Genomic DNA, 26,133 nt, shown 5'->3' with positions numbered 1-26,133 from the left:
CTCTTGGCACTGATGTGACCACACTTAGAGGTAGTAGTGTAAGCCCTCTGAGGTGTTTCACAGTTAACAAGATCAGAGAGGAATTTACCCAGTTTCCTCCAAAATCTCCCGTCTGTCCCCATCTCGCCCCCCAGGACCCGAGGCATACATTGATGATTGTCCCATACTAAGCTCTAAGTTCTCTGAAGGCTAGATCCATATCTAATGATCTTTGCATTCCCACAGTGCCCAGTATAATGTTTTCCGCAGGAAGGTATTTAATACATATTTATTGAATGAATTCATGAAAGAATGAAGAGCCAGAATTAGGAGACCTACAGATGGATCCTCACAGGCTCCTGGCTTAGACTTCCCACACACAGTGTTGCTAATGAATTGTGTTGCCCAGAAGCCAACACATGTGTTGGTCACGGTTCTCACCATACTGGCCCTGGTGTCATCCCAGTGATTGGCAGCCACAGGGTGGGCCACGAACTTGCTGGGCAATAAGGGAAGTCAGGTCAGTCTTGACCTCTGACTTTTCAAATGATTCCTCCCTTCTGCAAAACAAGCAAAAATGCACACATACTCTTTCACTGTTTAGCAGAGTTCCTGGGGCAACTGAAACTGTGGTGTGAAAAAAAGATTTGGGGCTTATTGTTAAAGGCAGCTAGAGTCTATATGTTTAACTTACCATTGCTGCACATTTTATTTTAAGCCAGTGTATAATTAGAGAGCCTGCCATGAAAATGAGCGGTTTTGTTTATTTATTATGGAAGTATGCCTTTTATTAAAATGACTTTGTGAAGATCTAATTGCCACTACAGTAATATAGCATAGCCGCCCCTTACATAAATACATGATTGTTATGTACAGTCACTTATCTGTGAACGAGTTCTGCTACTACTTTCCTTAATTAAGGATACAAAAGGGCTCCTTCATCTTTGCATATTCCCTTGCTAGGACATTGATACTCATTATTTCCTAAGTCCAAACACTGAAACTGTGTCAAGAATGCATCCATCACTAGCTGGGTACTTATAGTCAGCAGAATTTTCAACCCCGTCAGCAATTTCAGCAATTTGCAATTTCTGTATGTCTGACATGTGTTTTTATTGGTGAAGATCACTTTCAAATACCAAGATCATGAGAATGATTCCTTGGGTAGTCTCTGCTGCAGCCTAATGTAATGACAGTAATTAACAGCCTGTGATTAGCAGCCACTCCAGAAAGTGTTTGAATGTTAATTTGCTTCAACTAATATGCAGCACTTCTGTGTAATGAGATCTAAGCTATAGGTTCATAGGGAAAGCAAATTATTTTACAGCATTTAATCATACAAATGATTCTTAGTTAATCACTTGAACAGTAAACCTCGATGTTCTAATAAGTGACATTTGTTTTTCTGTCATTGAGTTTATTATAGTAGAGGCCAGGGCAAAGATGCTATTTTTCTTAATGGTCAAATTCCCACTTGCCACCAACATCACTCCTAAATAAGGGCTCATGATGTAGAGGAATGGAGCTGGCTTTGTGGGTGAGCATAAAATTGAGAGAGAACCTCTGTCTTTCCAAATTTGCTTTTCTGACTGTAAAGACATTCCTTCGTGCCATCTCCACCTCCCTTTACATATCCATAGAATGGAGTGAATGACCTTGGCTCTTGAACACAAATATCCTGGCACCTAATGTCTGCCAAGAAATTGAGAACAGGCTGTTGTTCATTAACCAAACATTAATTACGTGGAAGCCTATAGTTACAAGGTTGGGTAGGAAAGCAAAAGTCACCACAACATGAACATATTCACTAATGAAGTGACTTCTTAAAAAATCAGTACCCTCTCAACGTAGCGGGGAACTACTCACAAAATCAGGAAGCAAAGCAACTGACAAATGAGGATTTGGCCAAGTTAGACCAGCTAAGAATAGGCCTTTCAAAAGGCAACGATATAAGTATTGTTGACTAAAAAGAATAAAAAGAGGACTTTGGGAAATTGGACGAAACCCTGGATTATTTTTTGTAAACTAACTGACATCACATTTACACCAAAAAGGTAAAAAAGCCATGAAGGATGCTGAGTCATGTTGTCATAGTGTCATCAGAAAAATTATACCAAACATCGGCCCTTGATTGGTGCTTTGATGTTAGAACTGGCACGTGGTTGCAAGTATGATCTAAATGCAGTTAATCTTAAGAGAAAACATACTTGTTTTTATAATTTTGGTTTAATTTTTAGACTAGAGTCTCCCATATTTCATAAAATGCTGTAAAATTTGATTCCTTGTTTTATGTAAATCGACTTTAAGTGCCCCTTTTTCTATTAACAGTTACCCTTGGATAACAAGAGCTTTCGGTGTAGGTTTTAAAGCTCAGTTTCAGGGGTCATCATTATTAACAAGAGCATTTATTTTCTAAGCTCCTAAGAACCAGAGTTAAGTGATATCCCCTTCCTATATGAGTTGGGTGTAGGTCCCACAGTGTCACATGAAGGTGGTTATTAAGGACCAACATTACACAGATCCACAATGTAGTACTGAGCAGGGCCTCCTGCCTGGGAGTAAATGTCTGCCTGCAGACACGTATCAGCGCATTCGGAAGGCTTCCTTTGTTAACCTCTCCAGGGGATGTCCCCGTCCCACACTTAGATGTTTGCGCTTCTGATTTACCCAGACAGAAGTTTCATCCCTAAGGTAATTGTAAATAATGCCATCCCAGTCATTTCGATCTTAACATGAATTGGTTTATTGGATCCTTTCCTAGAATGAGTTTCATAACTTTATAACTTAACCTACACTGAGTAGTTTGGGAATGAAAGAAACGGGGAGTTTTTTAAGAGAGAATAGAGAACAGAAAAAGGAATTTGAAAGCAATGGGAGAACAAAAGCTTTACATCCCACTTTACTATTTTGCCTAGAATTATCTCTGGGCTAGATGGCATTTTGGGGGGCACCAGTAAATCCTGACATTTCCCAACATCTTTCTCATAATTTGTCATCGTACTTGAAGCTTGCCACTTAAGATTCATCTAATGCTTTGACCCAGAAAGTGTACTTTAATGAAATTATTTGAAGGAAATAACCATGGGTGTGGCAAAGATTTCCCTTAAAAGCTATTCATGATGGTGTGGTTTATAACACAATATGTAAAAAAAAACCTTTAATGCCCACAATTATAGTTTATCTATACAATGGAATACTCTGTATAGCTGCTAAAATATCATTGCAGAAGGATGTTTAATAGGTGAAATATGCCTGTCATATTTTGTTAACTGAAAAAAATTCAGTTACATTCCAGTAACTACCTGTGATCCTATTTTGTTGAGAAGTAGAAATAAAGACACTGTAAAAGGAAAATAAACATCACTGAATGCTTAATAGGATGAAAGTAACTCGTAATTCACAAAAGGCAGATTTGAGCTGGGGGTAAACCAAGAGTGTGAGGAAGGAGTGCTGAGTCCTCTCTGTGGGTGTCACAAGAGAGCAAGGTGGCTTTCCTTCTGTTCTTATCAACCAGTTCCGAGACCAACTATTTGCTTCACAAAACAGCAGTGCATCTGTTTTTGATAAGGTGCACGCCAAGTGCATCCTACCACTTTGTAAGAGGATTCTTCTGACAGTGCTGTTCAGATAACTAAGTGCTCAGAAATGACTTTTCTAGAACCTTACAAGTATGTCATTTCATTTATCCACTAACTAACCCATTCATGTGGTTCTTAAGTACTAGTATTTGTGAAATGCTGTACCCAGCCCTCCCACATTTACCCACTTCTCTCCACCTCCACTGGTGCCACCCAGGATAAGTAGTTCTCCCTCTTCCCTCCTTCCCCTCCCCCTCCCTCCATCTCCATGTCTCTCTTGAATCATTAACCCGGAAGAGCCCACCACCACAAGATATCAGTGTTTAAAGTGTTTCTGTGGACAGGGAAAATAAAATGATATGGATTCCAATACAATTATCAATGTATTAGACTTTATCTTTTCGCTTAATGTTGCCTTTCAGCAAACTAAAAAATCTTCTCGTCAGTGTGTGTAGAAAAGGCTTTACGGTTACTTATGACATCAGCAAAGGAAGGTTCTAAGATCTAGTGCTAGAAGTACACTTTCATATCACAAAGCATAAAGAGGGAGAACTTAGGGGCGGCTGGTTAGCTCAGTTGGTGAGAGTGCTGTGCTCTTAACAAGGTTGCCAGTTCGATCCCCACATGGGCCACTGTGAGCTGCGCCCTCTGCAACTAGATTGAAACAACTACTTGACTTGGAGCTGATGGGTCCTGGAAAAACACACTTAAAATAAATAAAAGTTTAAAAAAATAAAAAAGAGGGAGAACTTAAATCAGTAAGAAAGAAATGAACAGACTACATTTGGAGAGATTTTTAAGCCAAGAGGTGGAAAACAGGTTTTTCCTTAATGGCACTTTGTTATCCAGCACTGTCTTTTCGCTGACCATCCCATTTTTGGCCTTATTTGAAGTTGGCCCGAATTATTAGCCAAATGGGTAGCATTTCTTGATAACAACCCCTTTGGTCATTCTTTTCCATTATCCACTATGTGTTTTGATCTTATTTCTTAATTTTATGTTCTAATCAAAGTTCAGCCCCATTATCTGTTGTCTAAATTGTCTAAAAATAAATAATCTGCAATGTTTGACAATTAAGTTCGCAAACTCATCCTAGAAAAAGTGCTACATACCTCATTGCTGAATATCATTATGGTCACCTTCAAAGTACTCCCCTTGGGAAGCTATGCACTGACACCAGAGCCTAGTCCACCCTTCAAAGCAATTTTGGAACTCTTTCTGGAATGACCATCAGAGCTGTCGTCATATTACCCTTGATGTCCTGAATGTCATCAAAATATTTTCCTTTCAATATTTCCTTTATCTTTGGGTAAAGAAAGAAGTCACTGGGGGCCAGATCAGGTGAGTAGGGAGGATGTTCCAATACAGGTATTTGTTTACTGGCTAAAAACTCCCTCACAGACAGTTACGTGTGAGCTGGTGCATTGTCGTGATGCAAGAGCCATGAATTGTTGACAAAAAGTTCAGGTTGTTTTAGGCTAACTTTTTCACACAGCCTTTTCAGCCCTTGCAAATAGTAAACTTGGTTAACTGTCCAGTTGGTACAAATTCATAATGAATAATCCCTCTGATATCAAAAGAGGTTAGCAACATTGTTTTGACTCTTGATTTGGACTGATGGAACATTTTTGGTCATGGATCATTGGCCGACTTCCACTGTGCACTTTGACGCTTTGTTTCGGGGTCCTATAGGTACATCCATATTTCATCACCAGTGATAACAGCCCAAAACATCATCTTACCTCTCCAAAAGTTCTTGACAAACTTTGACTCTCCTTTGCTTTTGTTCATTGGTCAGCTCCTTTGGGACCATTTTCGCACACACCTTTCTCATGCCAGGATTTTCCATTCAGATTTTCCTATTTCTCTATCAATGTTTACTTGGTTTGCTATGCTTCTCATAGTCACCCGATGATTTGACACACAATTCCATGACTTTTTGCAATGTTTTCATCAGTTCTACTCTCTTCATCAGTGATGTGTTCTCTCCCCTCAGAAAAACGTTTAATCCATTTGTACACTGCCATTTTCTTCATGGCATTATCCCCATAAAATTGGACTGACATGTCCCTGATTTCACTTCCTCTCTTGCCGAGTTTAACAAGAAATTTAACGTATGTTCGTTGCTCTAATTTAAGCGAAGACATTCTCATGACATCACACAAAAACATGCAACAACAATAATGAACGCCACTCAGCAAGACACCAACACATGTTGACACCAACACAGCTGTGAGACACTGATATACCAAGGTTATGAAACCTTACCGAGCTGTTTGTACAGTGCTGCCAATGTAAGTGCACCGTGGCAAGTTCACGAACTTAATTGTCAGACCTCATACTTTTTTCAAATGCTGACGAACAACCAAATTATTCTCAAAGTTAAATAGCAAAATAAGTTATCAGATATGTATTAGGCCTAATTATCTAGTCCAGCAAAACGACCATCTCCAAGCCAATCTCGGTAGAGCACTCTTTAAGAATTGCCATTGAACTTCCAGATTGCTGTCTGGTTTCCTTGGCCTCCTTCTCACAATGTTTTACAGACCTGCAGTTTCCTCCACTTGGAGCAGCTCTGACACTATCATGAGAATCACCAGTGATATTCTGTAAATGCCAGCCAAAATTTATCTGCAAGAACATCTGCTCAACAGTGCAAAACTGATGTAATTACCAAGCATCATCTTTTCTCCTCCTGCTGGGGTAACTGCTCCAAAGCATGACTTTTTGCCCTGAGCTAACAAGATCCAGAAACTCCCTGTTATGTACAAAACCTACCGTTTAAAACCCATGTAAGCTTCAACACAAATTATAACCCAGACTCTCAGCTACAAGAGTCACTAACGCCCCTGTGCCATAGGGTCTCAGAAAATCTTTCTCCAAACCTTGTGAGTCCAAGACCTCATCCTCCACCCCCTACCTGTTTTCATCTAATAAAAATGGTCTTCAGAAGAATGTGTTAGGGAAAGAGAGGATTCATCTACAGTTCACAATAACATTGGTTTAATGCACAACTCCTGAAAATAATAATTACATGTCAAATGTCTTACCTGGAACTGAGGCAGAAAGAATTTTTAAAATCTTGATTGAGCCAGGTGCTATCCTGGGTGTTTTGCAATGTGTTATCTCACTTAACTGAGGTTTTTAAAATTCCGGTAATCAAAAAATTCCAAGTTTGAATTCAGTAAGTTTAGTAGAGGCACTTAGGCTCCAGCTGTACCTCCTATGGGTGTGAAGAAGTTTAACCAATAATGATGAAAATAATAAATTCTAAGTATTTTTTTCCAATTACAAAATGAGGGAGTTGGACTAGATGAATTCTCAAGTCACTAGCAGCTCTAGAACATGTGATTCACTAATTCTACAAAACAAATTTCATTTCAAAAGCTTTTGAACTACACACTCATTTCTCTCATTTTTGGTTGCTCTTAAATTCATGGTGAGGCTGAGAATAAATTAGATCAGGTTTTAGAAGGACTAGGAATTAATAAGATTCTAACAAATTGTTTTGTTGGATTGTTTGATATTTTAATCAAATTTAGTGGGATAACACTGGTTAATAATATTCTATAAATTTCAGGTGTACAACTTTTTAATACGACATTTGTATACTCTATTGTGTGCCCACCACCCCAAGTCTAGTCTCCTTCTGTCACCATATATTGGACTCGCTTTACCCTCTTCATCCTCCCCTATACCCCTTCTCTTCTGATCACCAACTCCTGTTGTCTGTATCTGTGAATTTGGGTTCTGTTTTGTTTGTTCATTTGTTGCTTGTTGTTTTATATCCCAAATATTAATGAGAACAAATGGTTCTTACACTTTTCCATCTGATTTATTTCACTTAGCATAGTACTCTCAAGATCAATTCATAATCAAGATCAAATGGCAATATTTTGTCTTTTTAATGGCTGAGTATATATCCATTATATATATGTACCACATCTTCTTTGTCCAATCATCAATCAAAGGACCCTTAGGTTATTTCCACATCTTGGCTGCTGTAAATAGTTCTGCAATGAACATATATGTTTACAAATAAGTGTTTTCAAACTTTTCAGGTAGATACCCAGAAGAGGAATTCCTGGGTCATATGGTAGCTCTATTCTTAGTTTTTTGAGGAAACTTCATACTGTTTTCCATAGTAGCTGTACCGATTTACATTCCCACCAGCAGTGTATGGGGGTTTCTTTTTCTCTTCACCTCTCTAATGCTTGTTATTTCTTGCCATTCTAAGATAATAGCCATTCTAACAGGTGTGAGGTGGTATCTCATTGTGGTTTTGATTTGCATTTCCCTTATAAATAGTGATGTTGAGTATCTTTTCATATATCTGTTGGCCCTCTGTGTGTCTTCCTTGGGAGAAGTATCTATTCAGGTCCTCTGCCCAATTTTCAATCAGATTGTTTTTGCAGTTGTTATATATATATATGATATTAGCCCCTTATCAGAGGTTTCATTTGCAAATATCTTCTTCCATTCAGTTGGTTGCCTTTTTGTTCTGTTTATGGTTTCGTCTGCTGTGCAGAACATTTTAAGTTAGATGTGGTCCCATTCATTTATTTTTGCTTTTACTTCCCTTGCCTTTGGGGTTAAGTTCACAGAAACCTCTCTGAGATCAAAGTCCATAAGTTGAACCTATATTTTCTTATATGTACTTTATTGTTACAGGTCTTATACCGAGTCCTTAATCCGTTTTGAGTTAACTTTTGGGTATGGTGTCAGATAGCAGTCTAATTTCATGTTTTTGTTTTTTAAGAAAAGATTGGCCATGTGAACTTCCAAAATAAGTGTATTAAATCTTGCTGAACAGAGAAAGTAAAGAGTACCCCTATCCCCAAGTGGAATTATGGCCTTTGTGCACATAAAGTACTCCTTAGATGATGAACAAAATTACCAAGTATACAGCCTCTGTGTGATCTTCTTAGAGTACATTTTATTTTGGCTTTACTAGATGAAAATAATGTTACAATATGTGTGTGTGTTAGGAATGGAAAGATATTTGATATCAAAGGATGGAACGTTGCCTTTTCATCATGAATTATCATGAAAAAAATCTTTGTCACTCTGCCTTGTATAAGGCTACTTTCTAGCTCTTAACCCATGAAAGCTTCTAAAAATCAATGAATAATTTATGAAATATTTGCCACATTTACCTCTTGTGTGCCAGCACTGTATCTGGCAGTTGAATGACTGGCAAGACATCTCAAAGTAATACGAATAGCTTGATCCACTGAGATAAAACAGGCTGTGGAAATAAAGAGTGAAACTAACTGTTGACAGAGGGGAACAGGCATAAGGGCCCAGGGCATATCCAGCACCTCAGCTGCACAATCTCTGACAGAAGCAAGGTAATGATTAGATGACATTTGCAGTATTTCCACCATAGTGCTCATTCACCACAATTAATCAGAATCCCTAAATATATCAGGCATGATAGATCTTCTGCCACATTTGCAAATGTTGCCTGACATATGAAACAAGGCATGTGGGTTTGTTTAGCACATTCCAACTTCCTAGGATATATATAGTTTTATTTCACTGGCCTTCATGAAGTTGTGCTTTTCTAAAATAATAGTAAGCGTATTATTTTAATTATTTATTATTAAATTCTAATATTTCCAGTCACAGAAAGTGTCTATATTCAATTGTTGGTTCTAAATAATTATCATTAAAAACAGGAGTACATATACCAACAAAAAAAACTTTCCAGGGTTCAAAGGGAAAGATAGGTGAAAATTTTACAGCTGAGGACTATGGGTTTTTTTCAGAGCCTTGTCATTTAATTAAGTCCCAGTTCTGGTATTATCTAATGTTAAAAACAAGACAGTAGTCCCAAAATGGAGTCACTTATGCTAAGCCCCATGTCACCTAACCGAGACAAAATTTAACTTAATTATAATTTCTGCTGTCCCACAAATGGAATCTTAAACCAGTCAATCAAGAATTACCTGGTCAGCACTAATGAGATAATCTGCCTGCTAGACCCCTGCTGTCCCCTAAAGGAAAGTCACCATGCTACAACCAGTCTACTTTGTGCTAGTATAATTTCCTGTCTTCGCCTCCTCCTGCCTATAAAAATCTTTCATTGTATATAGCTTTTTGGTGCTCCTTTCTATCTGCTAGATGAGATGTTGCCCAACTCATGAATAGTTGAATAAAGACAATAAGATCTTTAAACTTTACTCAGTTGAATTTTTTTTTTTTACACTGATACACCCTACTGCAGGTTTAAAGCCTGAGGTGACCTTGTTCTCAAGAACAAAGGTACCTCTCTGGTGTCGAGGTCATTCTCCCAAACAGAATGGGGTCATAGGAGGGCCCTCTTCTCAGTCATCCTGAGCATGACCAGAATCTCACAGAGAGATGGCCGCTAGAAGGATTTCATTAAGGTATTTACTCAGGTGCTGGCCAAGGACTAGGAGATCTTGAGAGTCTTCCCTAACTCACGTTAAGAGAAAGAGAGGAAATACTAAATACCTACTCTGTGCCAGGCAGTAGGCCAGGCACCTACTGTGTGCCAAGGGTAGAGCCTGAGATTTCTTCTCACAGCAGCTAGGCTTGAGAATCACTGATCTAGAACAAAGAATGAAAACTGATTTGACTCCATGCCAAATTCTATCAGTTGGTAGTAGCTTCTGGGGACAGGCATTGAGAGGGATTCTGAGACCATAAGAGGACTCGGTAGGAAAAATACTGGAATCAACCAAGGGTGTCTACATGGACCCCGTAGGAGAGAACTGCAGCTCGCTTGTCTCACATCAGCTATTCCTAAGCTAGAGTAAGTTCATATACAGCTGCATACAAAGCTATGTTATCAGAAATGAGTGATTTGTAGACAAAAAGATAAGTAAGTAAGTAAGTAAGTAAATAAATAAATAAATAAATAAATAAATAAATAAATAAATAAATAATGCTAGCTAGATTTGAGGCTTTATTCTGAGGAGTGTTTCTCAAAGTAAAGACAGTGGACTATCGTGTCTCAGAATCCCTGGGATGGACTCAAACTCTGCATTTTTAATTAACTCCTCAGTTGATTTTTATGAACACAAATGTTTCAAACCAGTATAAAAGTCCTTAAGGATTTTATACAGAAAGATTGCTTGGCCTACAGGTACGAGGTCTTCCTGGGGGCAAGAAGGTGGACAGAATTCACTGACCATCTTTTCTACTAGCACCTCTTTTCCAAGTTACCAATCTGTCACTGTTGTCATGTTACATTGTAAGATTGCATCTTATTTTATCTCTATTCCATTCCATTTGTCTTGAGGTGAGCATTTTCAGCTTTGGTTTTGTAATGTAATTTTCTTACTTTATCTAAGGTGATCAATCTACAAGTGCTCAATTCATGCTAATCCTAACCCTAACCCTGACCCTAACCCCTTGAGTTCACCCACTCACTCAGAGGGAGTGGCCCACGCACAAAGCAGGTGTTTTTCCCCAGATCAACAACTCTGTAGGGTCAACTGAAAATCAATACATTGGTTCCCAGTTCTTACGAGTTTATTTAGCATAAAGTCATGAAGCATACTCAAAATGAGAGCAAAGGAAATTGAATATCCATGAGTAATTGTGGTTTTTGCAATTACTTGTACCAAAACACAATACCCTATCCCAGGCTCTAGGTGGGGATGTATCAGACTAAGCACATGCGCTCACCATGGAGAAGTGGAGAGCATCTGGGACAGAATTCACTGACCACCTTTTCTACTAGCACCTCTTTTCCAAGTTACCAATCTGTCACTCTGTTTTCATGTTACATTGTAAGATTGCATCTTATTTTATCTTTATTCCATTTCAAATTGGCATATTTGGGGGAGATATTCCAATCTTATCAGTAGTAATATATTTGCAATTCTTCTTATAAGGTGAAGTGCCCCAGGATGATTCACAAACAGTGCTAATCACATTTTGTTGTGTGACTTCTTCATTCTACTTACCATGATTCTCCATGATCTTACTTCTCAATTCTGGAAGTAATTTATTTGGGGCCCACAGAGCATTTCTGATGACTAGAAATAATACCTATTAATTAATGTTGAAGATGGTGAAATACTTAAATATTTTTGATCAAAGGCGAAAAAGGAGCTATCTTAGAAAGGTGGTGTAATAAAAATGATGTTTGAGGTTGAGATTAGGGTTAGTTAATACAGAGATCTAGAGAACAGAAGCATTGACCAACTCAATTACCATTGTAGTGATTTCTAGACAGGATAATTAGGAAGTGAAAAGTGAACAGGAAGGGCCAAAGCAAAGAAATAAAGTCTAAATAGGAATTGGAGATGGAACTGAATTTAGGAGCTAAAGAAAACAGAGTTGAAAATGACCCAAAGCTTGCCCTTAGAATAATAGCTCTGTGATGTCAGTAGAGAATTTAGGAAGCTGGGGCCTTTTATACACTTTAAAAGACACTTTTTCAAATCTTCCATGCACTTTCTTTGAATTTTCCACATCTTGTTTTTACTAAGGAGTTAAAATTGAATTTAATACTTCTATAGGGGCCTGTCCAGTATGGAAGGAAGGAAGGGAGGGAGGGAGGGAGGGCGGGAGGGAGGGAGGGAGGAAAACTAATAATAAATTCATAAAAATATTTGCCTCCCCCTCCCATTTCTATCATTATTAGGTTATATACAATTAAATAGAAATAAATCATTGTCTGACTCTGTATATTCATTCTGTAATTGATCCTGACCTCCAACTTCAGTTTTATCAACCCTATTTGTCCTGCTGTCGATGTCATTGTATGGGGAAGCAGCCCCTTGTATTTGTGCTTTGGAAGAAAGGCTGTCCAAGAAAGACTAAAGCTGGACTCTGTTAAGGAGATACTATTAGGTGGATGCAAAAGTAATTGCGGTTTTTGCAATTATTTTTAACCTGTTAAACTGCAATTGCTTTTGCACCAACCTAATACAATAAAATATGCGTATGCTTCTGGAAGGGAAATTTCAAACCCCAAAACTTCATATTCATAATAACAATGGGGTCTGCTGAGCATTTGGATGAATTTAGCTCACTCTCTGATTCCTGCAATTGACTCCTCCTATGCTACTGTGTTGTGCCAGCATTCGTTACGTATGATATGCTGGCTAACATCTTTGCAGGGCCTGGAAGAGCAGCTTAAGGGCTTCAGGGTGCGCACGTATGAAGAAAGGCTTTCCAAGAGGAAAACTTTCTTCCTGGAACTCTTAGTGGTTTGGCCTAAACGCTTTTTGAAAAGACAGCACCTTTGCCTTACGTTCTTCCTCACCAGTTATTGTTTTAGTTTCAGAGAGCCATTTTGACAAATCGGCTTCTCTCAGTTAGTCCAGTGCGCTGCCTGGAGGAGGCCGAATGTTTACCACCTTGTTTAGGATTCTGAACTGCAGGGGCAGAGGTGAAGCAGGGTAGGAAAGAAGCCAAGATATGCTTGTCTAAAAACCAAAGAACACCACTTTGGAAGATACTTTTTCTACTGAGACTCCTGACTTTTTAATTAATAGTTAAAGATTCCCTTTATTGCATAATATTTTCCCATCTCAATTTGTTTGTGATTTGAATTTTTTTGCTAACTTGAGCATAAATGTCTTCCTAACTGAAGGCATGATCACATGACCACACAGTTCAGAGTTCTTCATTAATAGCAACAGAGGTCTTCGTATCAATTCTAGACCCCCACTACCTAATCTATTTGCCCGTTGCCACATGACCTACATGTGCAAAGTGATTCAAAGGGTTTGGATAGAGTAACAAAATCACCTCCTAATGACCCGTAGTTCCTTATATGTTTTCCAGGACATACTAAGTTTTTTCCTCTAGAACATAGTATCTTATTCTCATACAACTCTCCAAATTCAGTTTATGTCCCACCACCTAACTATTTATAAATCAGAGGGTTTGGTTATCAGTGGAAGCAAAGAAAATAGGATTCTCAGAGATAAAAATTAAATGGCACTGTTCATGACAGAAGAGCTTCAAGCCAAGGACTTTAGATTTTTAAAACTCTTGGGCATGGTTATTTCTATTGTAAGTTTATTCATCAAGTTATATTAATGTGACAATTAAACATTTGAGTCTTTGGACTCCCTTTTTTGATTCAGCACTCACCAAGTCACCTTCTGATTATGATTTGATTGCCTCGAGTTAAAAATTGAATGTATCTTCTAGACTTGGAATAGATTCATTTCATGGACACATACAATTCTACTACCAATAAAACTAGGAAAGTTATGGTTTTATATATCATGAGCTTGGTTCCCATGAGCTCAGTCCTAAGAGATGAACCCACTCTTCATGGGCCAATTAAAATCAAGTGTTTAAGTCTGTAAAACAGAGGCCCAGTCTCTGGGCCATGTACATCCACCAACGTAAATGAACACCACATTATGAGACTTCTTGGAGGCCAACAAGCCAACCATTTTCTAGGCAGACACACATTCCCACTATATCATTTTGTTGAGCGACTAGGCCCTTTGCCACTTGTAAATTGCTTTTCTGACATTCAGCTACATTCAGCTACCCAGGCAGAAACTTAGCAACATTGGATTATTCACATCTTTGCTGAATAAAATCTTCTTCCCCAAATATATAGATCAATTGCCAGGTAAGCGTTCCTCAGCTATTATCAATGTAGCTTGGCTATGTTAAGAATGTTTCAGGGGTCCGGCCCAGTGGCTCAGGCGGTTAGAGCTCCATGCTCCTAACGCCGAAGGCTGCCGGTTCAATTCCCACATGGGCCAGTGGGCTCTCAACCACAAGGTTGCCAGTTCAATTTCTCAAGTCCCGCAAGGAATGGTGGGCAGTGCCCCCTGCAACTAAGATTGAACACGGCATCTTGAGCTGAGCTGCTGCTGAGCTCCCGGATGGCTCAGTTTGTTGGAGTGCATCCTCTCAACCACAAGATTGCCAGTTTGACTCCCACAAGGAATGGTGGGCTGTGCCCCCTGCAACTAGCAACAGCAACTGGACCTGGAGCTGAGCTGCGCCCTCCACAACTAAGACTGAAAGGACAACTTGAAGCTGAACGGCATCCTCCACAACTAAGATTGAAAGGACAACAACTTGACTTGGAAAAAAGTCCTGGAAGTACACACTGTTCCCCAATAAAGTCCTGTTCCCCTTCCCCAATAAAATCTTTAAAAAAAAATGTTTCAGAACCCCAGAACTATGACAGTAGCTTTCCACTACCCATTTGTTCTGTGGCTCCCATAAATGAATGACTTCTGTCATATTTCCTTGTCCTCCAGTAAGCCACTATTAAATTCCTGATGCCCTTCCTTCAGTTCATTGACTAGGTTTGGGTTGTCCATTTTTCAAAATAAATGATGCTGTGTATGTCTCAATACTATGTATTTTTTGACATGATGGAGAAAAAAAGCCTATAAAATTACACCTAAGTACTCCTACTGATACATGATCAACCGTTTGACCAGTGACCCAACATACTGCATCTTATGTGAAAACAGTACCTCTGGTTGTCTCCGGGTCATGCGTAAAGCCAAAAAGACCCCCCTCTACAAGAAAGCATATTAGTCAAAATACTCTGAGCTGGTCATAGTCAATTTTGTCTGCTTCAGGTTGGTATCATTTTCCTTCAAGGAACTCAAGACACCAATGAACATTTAATTTCCTTGTCTTTCCATTTCTGGACTCCCAGACACTAGCAATGCCAGGTGTTTAAATATTTGTCTATTGAATTAATTCAATGATAAATTATTTTGAATTTTGGTTTTCTGTTCTCTAATTTGTTTTATATCCTCCTCTATATTCCTACTGTTTTTTCCCTTTCCATCTTTAAAATGTTCCTTATGTCACCTTCATGTCATAATTTTATGCCTTTCTTTCTCAGGGATATATGATAGAAGAAGTAATAATTAGAAATGCATAAACCATCAAAACAATAAGAATTAAAAGTTCCCTTAGAGCACTGAAGGATCCATCTAAGAGAGATCCTAAATGGTGTGTGGGTGGAATACACCTCATACACAATACATTAGTTACAAAGTATTTTCTTTCTCTTGTCCTAAAATATAATAGTAGTATAAATAATCACATGCTTGTAGAGTGCTGTATGGTTTATGAGCATTTCCATGAACATTCTCTAATCGGATGCTGTTAAGAACTCTAGGGCTATACCTATACACATGGAACATGGGGTGGGGGGGTGTTGTTTTTTAAAATCTGATGTTCTACGTCTTCTTGTTTTATTCTTTAATCTATTTTGTCTGTCATCTCATTGTCTCCACTTTTAATAGTAAATCACAATTTTATCACTATTTCTTCAAGTGTTACCACCTTTCAATTTCTTTGAGGTCTATATCTCTATAAAGTATATGATTGTGTCATCAGTTTATATTTCTAGAATAAAGAACAAATGGCTTAACAAAGAGTGAAATTAGAACTCATCATGATTTTGTGTTATGAATAAATTTCAGAAGCTATGTATATCAGTGCTTCTTTACCCTGTGCATTAAATGTTACACACGTTTCCAAACCCAGTACTACACTAGGAGCACTGCTGTTTCCAGTTATTATATAATGCAGTGAAAAACCCAGCTACTACAAATTTATTTGTTCTTACTGCTACTCTAGGTAACCTTATAAACTCACACATACAAAAAGCGTCTTAATTCCAAAGTCATTGTTTCTGGGGAGGGAGTTCCAGGATAAGTGACCAAACCCAGAGTCATGTGTGTATACCAGTTGCATTAATGTTCTCTCTCTCTCCTCTTGGGTTTTAATCGTTTGGTTGATTAAAGCTTCATTCACTGTTGAGATGTGCCCAGATTCTATAGGTTGGTAATTGCTCATACTATATATATCACTACATTATCAGGCAACAAATTGTCTTCTATGATGAGAGTTGGCATTGGAATGTTAGAATGTTGGAAGGTGAAACCTGTCTAGCATTAAAATGGGATTAAGATTGCAAAACAAGTCCAAGGAAGGCCTTTCTTTCCTGCCAGGTCCTGTGGTTGCACTCAGCACACTGTATGGACAGTTGTGTCAAGGTTGAACTGATGCCACCATTATGCTTGCATCCGAGGTGAGGTCTTAGAAAGGGTGTGGCTCCATGGGATCGGCAGCTGGTGCTATTTGACAGTGCGAGTCATTTATCTAGATAACTGCGTTTATATTTCTGAGTTTTGCTTTCTACCTGACAGTTAGAATATGGGTCAAGGGGAAAGTTTAACTCCTGAATGCTTTAACACTATCTGAAGTGTTACAACGCCACATCTATAAATCTGTTGATCTACCCCTCACCTCAAGCCTGTTTACTTACTTTTAGTTCACTAATTCTGAATTTCCCCTCCTACTTTCTAAAAGCTTCCCTGCCAAACTTAATAACAGATGAATGGAAGAAGACCGTGTAACAATTGCTCTGGTGGCTCCTTGGCCATGTGGACAAGTTATCTGAGGCTCTCGGGCCCCGAGTTCCCAATCTGTGACTGTAACTGCTTATTGGCAAGGAATAATATGCAAAGATAGAGTTCTATTCTCTATCCTTGGAAATATGCACTTTAGGAAAAAGTATTGATTATAAATGCAATTTTAGTTTTGGGTTTATTTTGCCCCACACTCAAAAGCTAAAATATTTTGCTTCCAGAGATCCTACCCAATAACTCTGCCTAACTGGATGGGTAGAATAGTCCATCCAGTTGGTCACCAAATCATTAATTCTCCCTCATAAATATCTTTCACTTAATTGAAGTTTGCATTTTCTTTCACCTCGGCCTTTAATATATACAAATATGTTTCCTTCACTTCAGTCTTCCCCACACAAGAATGTCTTTTATAAGCCCAGATTGTGACAGATTTTTGCTTGGAAACTTTTCATGACTTCTCAAACTATTAAGTCCTAAATCACTATAAGTGGCAAGCAAGTGTCTTAACAAATGTGTCCAAGGTCCTGATCCATTCTGATTTCTCACCAACACCCTGTGCTGCCCCCACCTTGAACTGTTTAAACATCCCCATCTTTAGGCTGTTGTATACGCTGCCTCCTCTGCCTAGAATGCCTGTCTCTTCTTCTCTACCTGATCATTTCCTTCCTTTTAAGAGGAACATCCTAATGTTTCTGTGGTGAGGGAATCTTACAGTTGATGTCAAAAGAAAACTGCTGGCTTCTAGGCAAGTACAGTAGTCCCCCTTTATCCACTGGGAATACATTCCAGGACCCAATGGATGCCTGTAACCATGGATAGTGCCAAACTTTATATAAACTGTTTTTTATACACACATACATACCTATAATAAAGTTTAATTTATAAATTAGGGACAGTAAGAGATTAACAATAATAACTAATAATAAACTAGAACAATATACTGTAATCAAAGTTATGTGAGTGTTGTCTCTTTCTCTTTCTCTCCGATAACCGGTCTGATAACTGAAAAGGCTACTAAATGCCTAGCAGGTGGGTAGTTTATACAGTGTGGATATGCTGGACAAAGCGATGATTTACGTCCTGGGCAAGAAGACACAGGATGGTACAAGGTTTCATAAGGCTGCTCAGAACAACCGCAATTTAAAGTTTATCAATTACATTATTTCTGGAATTTTCCATTTAATATTTTTGGACCAAGGTTGACTATGGGTAACAAAGTACAGAAAGTGGAATTACAAATAAGGGGGGACAACTGTAGTTTTATTCCATGGGTATATGTGAAATCAGGCTTGCTTAGAAGTATCTGTTTTTCTGATTATCTTCTCTTTTTTTTAATTAAAGTTTATTGGGGTGACAATAGTTAGTAAAGTTACATAGATTTCAGGTGTACAATTCTGTATTACATCATCTATAAATCCCATTGTGTGCTCACCACCCAGAGTCAGTTCTCCTTCCATCACCATATAGTTGATCCCCTTTTCCCTCTTCTACCGCCCTCCTCCCTGATTATCATCTCAATTAAGTTATTTGCATTGATAGCACCATAAGTGGATGAATTTTATCTGAATGTGTATCTTTAATTGTCCTGAAAATATCTTCGTATTTTCAAATAGGTTACATTATGATGCAGCATTGAAAGCAAACGTTATTGGGAACTTAGAAGAATGCTTGTCTTGTGGTTAGCAATGTGACTAAAGGCAATAGAACTTGCTGATTCCAGCAGATTACATTTTAGAATTATCAAAGCTAAGAGAGGCTGGCTGGTGTGACTGATTCATGAATCATGAAGGATTATCTCTCAAGCACCAAATATCTGTTATTCTATCTGACTTTCAAGAAAAGCTACTCAATTTCCTTTAGCCAAAGAGAAAATGTTGCATGTTTAATCAAATAGGAAATGCAGATGAAAACCTGGTTTTCGTCCATAACCCTCAAAAGTTATATTTTCAGTCCTACAAGTGCTAACAAGATCAAGACCACTAGTGTCAGCTATGGAAAGCCACATGTCATTGTCTTGCTATATCCATATAAGTATTGATTATCAAAAGTGATTCAGAAGGCTCTTTATCTCAACACGGAGAAAGCTAAATTGCAAACTTAGAGTAGGATAAGAAGAAAGTACATAAATATATGCTATTAGCAAATTTTAATGTTGGTATTTCATCTTTTTTTCTCCAATGTTATTATTTGACCAAGGGTACATTATCCATCTCATAGCATCTTAGATTCAAGGAAATCTGACATTTATGTTTTAGGCATTCCCTTGCATCACTCCTTTAATCATTGTGTCAGTGCTGCAGAGTAGACACTTCATTTCAGAGATGGGAAAAATGAAGTCACTTGCCCAAGGTTTTTAGCTAGGATCGTAGTGAAGCACTTGAACTTGATTCTAGCCTAACTGCAGTGCCACCGTTCTTGACCATTAGGCTGCATGCCTCCCAATTCTTTCTTAGCACTGACATCACAGAGACTATATTGAGGATTTGTTAGCTGTGTCTTCTACATGCCTAACTGTCTGAACTAGTTGACTTCATGATCAATAGAATGGGTCCAGTAACTCTAAAAATGCATAGATCATTAGCTGAGTGAGTTCCTATGGCAATGTCCGCTTCAAAAGATGACTGCCATTTTTCCTCATGCCTTAAGGTTCCCAGATCGATTCAGACTCCTTATTGTCAGGAAACCATGACTATACATCTTTGTCTTACTTACTTATAGCTGGGCACATCATAAGCAATCAGTATACACTAATAAACTAATCTTCATCCTAAAGAAACAGAATTAGAATTTGTTTCTTAAAAAAAATATATGGTCTTATTCACCCACTCTACTATTGTTCAATGTATTTTGGGTTTGATTCAACTGTTAAGAGTTCATCTTTGGATCTGCATAAAATTTAATGGTTTTTTCTCTCACCCTTCTTCTCTCTCAACAATAAAAGTCATCATAATTTAAACTTAGTAAATTACAATATCCTATTTTACTTCTGGAATATTTTTGACAGCCACTGATCTTCTAGTACCAAGGAGCAGGGACTGGGCGATCCAGGAACAGTTATGTTTTCCTTCCCGTGCACTGTCCTCTCCCTAGTCATCCCCCAAAGAGGCCGGCTGGGTAGCTGTCATTGATCTCTGAAAGGGCTCACAGCCCATTTATGAAAGGAAGCAAGTAGTACAAACAGACAACAACTGTTTTAATAGACTAAACCATTGAAGCTGAGCTATTTGGAACTGAATTCCATACTCCAACAAAATACCTTTGAACTTTGGTTTGTTTCCTAAGGAGCAGTTGTGATCGTTTGGGTCTTTATCTCCATCACATTCTGCCTTCTTGGATTGAGACTGGGAAAAATTATCTGTGAAATTTCATATCTGTTTAGGTGTTAAAAAGAAAGAGCACAGTAAATACAACCCCTTTTTGAAGCCAGAGAGCTCTGACCTTTATTGACTTCTGAAATTAAAAACTACTTAATATCCCAAAGTCTTTGTTTTTCTGTGGGTAATATTTATACTTGAAAGTGGAAGTTGGAATAAAGCATTCGTTTAGAAATCTTGAATTAGCCAGCCAGGAAAATCCTAAGGACCTTGAATGTGTTCCAAAATTATATTTCAAAATTTGATTTGTCAAAATTTTAAACACCTAGATTTAACCTTGTATCCCCTCATTTTGAGCTTTAACCACTATTTGGTATTTATGGAAAACAGCTCTAAGTTAATGAAAGAGAATATATACCATTAAAAATCTATATGCCGATTAGATTTATAGAGCATAATTCAATAATTTTTTATAAAGCAATAAAAATACTTGCCAACTCTCATGAAAAACAACCATATGTTTTGGTTTTAATAATGAAAATGTTTTATAAATAAGCTCCAATTATGGTTCATATTATTTAAAAAGCATTGAATCTTTTCCTCTACCAAGTGTATTTTTTCTCTATTTTTTGAGGCACTCTTAATAATTTACATGAAATTTATAGTATTTCCAGATTTATTCATTTTTTTTACCACAAAAGAAACATTCAATTTTTTTTTTTTGCTTTTAGTTTCCAGTATGCCTTAAAAGGACATTTATCAAATTAGATGACTGATGTATCAATTATGAAAACATTTTATCCTTATAAGAACTACTTTTATCCATGAATTTCAAAGCAAATTAAATCATAAGCATAGATTCTTCTATAAAATTCAGGGGATAGGTTCATTCCATAAATTACTATGCCCACTTAGATTATATGAAATAAAACTTTCAATGTCTTTTATACGTCCTCTTGTCACTTATGTGTAGGTGTAAAAAACTGTCTGATTCTTTGTGGAAGGCAATTTGGCAATATGTATTAAGAGGCTTAAAACGTTCTTATCCTTGGACCCAGAGTCTATCATAAGGACATAATCACTAAGGCTTACAACTTCTCTATGAGTGTTTATTACAGTGCTATTTATGATAGTGACAAATTGGAAATATCATCAGTGTCTAGCAATATAGGCCTGGTTAAATGACTTATGATAGATCTATTTGGTAGAAAGTATACAACCCTTAAAATTTAAGTTTTTAAAGACTATTTAATATCAAGAAATACTTATGATAAAATGTTATGTTAAAAAAAGGCAAAACTTTATATGCTAGTTTTTAACAGATTTTCCAAAATAAAAATACAGTCTATATAATGTGAATGTACAGATACACAAGAATGGAAGAATACACACATGAAAATATTAAGCTTGATTTTCTTTGAGTGGTGGGATCATGAGTGATTTAAAATTTCTTCTTTGTATTTTCTACAATGAATTTTATCTTTGTAATCAGAAAGAAATATATTATCATTTTAAATATTACAAAAAGGGTAATAGTTAAATAAGTGACATTCAAGAAAATGATTTACTGATATAGAAAGATGTTTACATGTAAATGAAAAAAGGTACCAAAAACATTTTGCATAAGATGATTGCATATGATTGCATGAATATTCTTAATAGTTGTGTTCTACTATAGTAATAACCTATGTACATTACAAACTATACATAAAAATTGGAAATATTAAGAGCATGAGATTTAAAATACAAGTAGAAATTCTTATAAAACTACGTAGATAGATTTAACTATTCCCCATTTGCTCCCCAGACGAAACCACTATCTAGAAGATGTAGTATAGACTTCATAACTTTATTATTACACTTTTCAACCTATACATGTACCCATAACAAAATAGAAGTATCGAGCAAATTTTAAAAATTGTTATTAATGGTTTCAAAGTATATATCTACTGTATATTTCCTTTGCAAATTGCTTTTTCAATCAACTGTATGTTTTTCTGATGCATCCATGGAGATATATGTAGATCTAATTTGTTCATTTTAACCACTATAAAGCATTGATTTATTTTATGATTTTACAACAATTCGTTTTTCTATTTCATAATTAATAGACATTTATGTTTACAATATTTTACAATTTTAATACTGCATTGATTAATCTTAGACATGATTCCTTATACACATGAACAAAAGTTTCTTTACCATATACACATAGACTCTCCTCTCTCCCTCTCTCCCTCTCTCTCTCTCTCCCTCTCCCACTCCTCCTCCGTCCCTCCCTCCCTCCCACCCCTACACCAACATTCCAACATCCCCATATCCCACTCAAGAGGTGATCATCTACTTTTTGGACAGCTTGTTGGATTGTGGGCAGATAGCTCATACATTTTCCAAAGCAGTATATACAGTCTAACAATTAGCAAAATATTTGTAATCAAATGGAACTGGAGAAATCCAAGATTAATAGTTTGCCAAATTATGTTCATTGAAATCTTAATAAGGCTAACCATTGGGTCATGCTAGAAGTATTATTGCTCTCACAGACAAAGAAACATAAAGGGACAAGAAAAAAGCCAACCTCATTTTTCGCTGATCAAATTTAAGACTTTTCTCTGAAAGATTTTTGTCCTATAAAATGTCCAATTTATAGAAGTATATGGGTAGTAGATAATTTATTTTTAATTATGTGTTTATAATAGATAATTTATTTTTAAAATCATATTGGATCTCATGTTAGCTGAGTGTATACATACTAACCACTTCACCATACAGCTCACCGAAACAAAAAAGAGCAAAAGAAAGTGTGTTTGCTATTGCTATTTATTACTATTTTAAGGAGATAATTTCTATTACAGATCTCTGTCTTCCTATACCATGTGCCCTATAAATTCTTAAGGAGTAATTTCTGGACCAAAAATACCATGCCAAGAGATGGCACGTTCCAGGAGAAAGGCAGTCTGGTTGGCCCAGAATCATTAAAACATTTTTCTAGCAGTTTTCAGGGTGACCAGTTCTATTCCTGAAGAGCTATCAGCCAAAAGGCACCAGGGTTGCAGTCCAAGGTGTCCTTGTGAGAACTTGCGATCTTTCTGGCATTTTGTTATCTTGGTTATTAACTTTGGGGACATGCACCTCTTAGACAAGCACAGATACCTGTAGGAACCGCTTCCAGTGTGTGTGTCCCCTCACCTTTTGAACATGGCAGAACAACACCTCAGGAAACTGAACCCACGGTGGGAGGAAGCCAACCAACCAAAAGATGAAGTGAAAATGAGAGGGAAATCGGGACACTGTGGAGGAAGTGGGAGGGCTAGTTCACTAGCCGTGGACCTGTCTAACACGTGCTCCTTTTTTAACTGAATCTGGGACTTTTTCCTTAGGTAAGGCCCTGGGGGAAGAGCTTGTCCAGCTTGAGTCCAAGCCAGGGCACCATAGCTGAGGGATCTTTTGACTGGGCTGGGCAGCTGCATGAGAAATAGATCCTGCCAGACCTGCACCCAGCAAGTATGAGCGCCTGTAAACATTCCAGACCTACACAGGGCCTAGATGAGACGAGTTAGGGTGGGGCCAGGGGAGAGAGTGTGGGAAGCCAAAATGGGAAACCTGTGTGTGTGTGTGTGTGTGTGTAAAGCTATGTGTGTCCTGTTGTTTACTCACTTCACTTCCGTGCCCTGGCAGGACATTTCTCTGTCCAACCTTAGTACCAAACACTTGAGCACAAATAAAAGTTGGCTTTATGGAAGGTGTTTAAATAAGCACTAAAACGAATCCCTCGAAATCTAACTGTCCAGGCCCAGGTGGAAGCTCATTGTCTGAAAAGTGGGGAATGCATGCCCGGGACTCCTAGATTATCAAAAAATATCCAAACAGCCCTCTTTAACATTTAAATAAGTAAGAGGACCAATAAAGTTTTCTCTTGCTTAAAAGTACGAGCATTTTACAACTGTAAAAGGCTCCGCCATAGTCTATATGAAGCCCTGATTGCACATGAAATGCCCAGTTAAGCCTGGGGGTTTGGCCCACACTGTAATCTCACTACAGTACAGGCCACATATTATGGAATTCAGCTTTCAGGATTTCAGACTAATTAGAGAGGCACCCAGTAGCACTATGCGGGTTCTGTCAGCATTTCCACTATAAAACCCCCTTTTCTAGGGTTTATAACTTGGCCAATAAAAGATAGCCCGAGGCTGGAATGCGCCATGCCAAAAGGTTCAACACAGGAATAAGATTTTTTGTCTTAAACCAAATTTCATTAAAAATCAGTTCTTGTAAGAACAGGGCAATAAAAATATGCTGCTTTCATTATTTCTGATGTTTTCAGCTCCTTGCTTTGTTTAAAAATAAAAAAGGAAAAAATAAATGCACTTGCCAGGCATCAAGTAAGTCCAGGGTGGTGTTTAATGAAAATGTTTGAATTATTGGGGCTTAGGAGAAACTGTTGCTTGCCACACACTCGTTTTGTTTCATAACGTGGGTCTAGGATTTAGTTCAGCTCAAATCGATTTGGAAATAGTGTGCAATGTCTTCAATCATAGGGGCATTAATGGTTTTTCATGATTAGCGCATGTTAACCATCATCATATTATGGGGTAAAATCCTAACCATTAACAGGGCTTACTGAGAGCAAAGCTTTCCAATGATACCAGTGTTTTACATGATCCATTAATGCTTGCAAATAACAATTTCATTTTCTACATCTTGGCAGGAAGAAATGGGGAATACACCAACTCCATATACTTACTATAACACACCCTACGTGCAAATAAAATTAAACATTATCTCCTTAGCTTTAGTTTTGTTTATTTTACCCTTGCTAATTATAGCTTTGTCTTGTCTGTAGACATTTTATCTTAAAAGGTTAAGACAACATGAGTATTTGAATTTAGCCAAAAAAAAAAACAAAAAGAAAGTAAAAAGATGGGGAAATCAATAATGTCTGGAGCAGTAACTTGTGCCTGCCACTGTTTTAGATGTTTTATATATGCGCTTTCAATAAAAATTCACAGCAATCCTGTGAAAATAAGGCTCCAGGAGGTTAAACAAGTTTACCCAGAGTCACAAAGTTACATGGCAGTGCAGATATTCAAATGCAGTGTGTCAGACCTCAAAACTGTATTCTGCTTACCATAATTTACCGTACAGTTGATTTTCTTTCCCCTCCTTAACTTATTTTACCATGGAACTATCGCTCTGTAATTTCCTCAGTTTCTATCCACAGTAACTCTCAAATAAGCTATGCTTGTTGTTGGCAAAACTTTCTAATCTAGAAGAAAATGGTGAGAGTAGAGCTTAATTTTGAAAACATTAGATTACCAGTGTACCCCACTCTCATGGTAACTCTCACCGGGATGACGAATCCGAAAAACTCTACCAGAGAAATGCAAAGGGCCCTTTCCAATGGAGCTGCCAAGCCAGATTTACAGAACTGAGAATTAACTGCAAGTTTCTGAATCTTCTTCAGAAGAGGTTCATCCACAAAGCCGTGTGAGTGCTTTTACAGAGAGCAGAAATTGGGTCTCCATTTACGGAGGTACATTGCACCTGCACTCTGTTTAACTTCAGGGGCTCTGCCTCAAGGTTAATTTTATGCTTCTTGCCAACCTACCACTAAGCTATGCCTATCTATTGAACAAACTGTATTTGCTTCTTTGGAGACCAATATCCCATGAGACCGCCTTCTCTCCATTCATATTGTATATAATGGGAAGAATAGCTCGAAGAGAACTGGGGAGCCAGTAACCAGCCGGATGACTGGTTCTTGGCCCCATTGGTGCCGCCCTGGGCAGGAAGAGGCTGTGGGTAAGAGCCAAGAGGCTGAGGAGGCCCCAATCTTACTACCAACCTTTTCTGTTTTATACACTCTTCTTCGTACTGTCCAGCTACAATCCCTGCCACAGG

This window comes from Rhinolophus sinicus, chromosome 17, assembly GCF_057876585.1.
Source record: "Rhinolophus sinicus isolate RSI-liver-muscle chromosome 17, RSI-T2T, whole genome shotgun sequence".
Classification (NCBI taxonomy): domain Eukaryota; kingdom Metazoa; phylum Chordata; class Mammalia; order Chiroptera; family Rhinolophidae; genus Rhinolophus; species Rhinolophus sinicus.
The sequence above is the reverse complement of the archived record's forward strand: the minus strand, read 5'-3'. Positions refer to the sequence as shown.